This window comes from Dendroctonus ponderosae, unplaced genomic scaffold (assembly GCF_020466585.1).
Source record: "Dendroctonus ponderosae isolate FM_Combo_2020 unplaced genomic scaffold, Dpon_F_20191213v2 Dpon_F_20191213_11, whole genome shotgun sequence".
In the NCBI taxonomy this organism is placed as follows: domain Eukaryota; kingdom Metazoa; phylum Arthropoda; class Insecta; order Coleoptera; family Curculionidae; genus Dendroctonus; species Dendroctonus ponderosae.
Window position 1 is genome coordinate 73,440 of NW_026017213.1, and position 1,044 is coordinate 74,483.

Consider the following 1,044-nt stretch of genomic DNA (forward strand, 5'->3'; position numbering starts at 1 on the left):
AATAGAATAAGTATCGCGCAGAGGAAAATGGAGAGGTCGATGTTGGGTGTATCACTAGGAGACAGGATCCCAAATACAACATTAAGGGAGAGATCGGGAGTGACAGACGCGGTTACCCGTATAACAACCTTAAAATGGAACTGGGCCGGTCATGTGGCGCGACTTACGAACAATCGCTGGACAAAAAGGATAATTGAGTGGAGACCGCGCCATGACGCATGCAGGAGTAGAGGCCGTCCACCAACCAGATGGACCGACGACATCAAAAGTATAAAGACCAACTTGATAGAGGCAGCACAGGATCGGCCAGGATGGAAAAAGCTACGGGAGACCTATGTCCAGCAGTGGACGCAACTGGTCGCTTGATGATGAAGCTCTAACCTTTGTTCGCAGGAAGAGCTTACCTGTCAGCAGGGGATAGATGCTGCGTAGATGTAGCACTCTGTATTGGTGGTGGTTGGGAAATTTGCCATATAGATGTTGAAGAGGGCAGGGCCCAGCACTGATCCTTGCGGTACTCCTGACATCATTGGTCGACTGGTTGAGAGCTGGTTCTCGATTTTAACCTGGAAGCTGCGTCCAGATAGGTAACTGCTGATGAGCTTAGTTTGGTAGCCCGGAAAGCCTGCTGTGATCATCTTGGCAATCAGGGTCTGGTGCCAAACTTTGTCAAACGCGTTTGACATGTCTATGAAGATGGCTCCTAGACCGCTTCGGCGGTTCAACCTTTGCTGAATCCTTGTTGTCAGCCGGGCTGCGAGTGTGTTGGTGCCATGTCCCGGCCTGAATTCATGTTGTTCATCGAGCAGCACCTTCTTGTCCTCTATTGTATCTTGGATGTGGTTTAGGATACACCTCTCCGTTACTTTGGCCATCATTGGTAGGTAGTAGGCTGATGGGCCTGTAGGACTTAAGCAGCTTCCTGTTTGCTCCCTTTTTCGAAACCAGTACCACTATTGCCTTCTTCCAGGTGGTCGGGAAGTACTGAAGATCCAAGATTGCATTTGCCACTGTGGTGAGGTTCTCAATTGTTGCTTCTGGAAG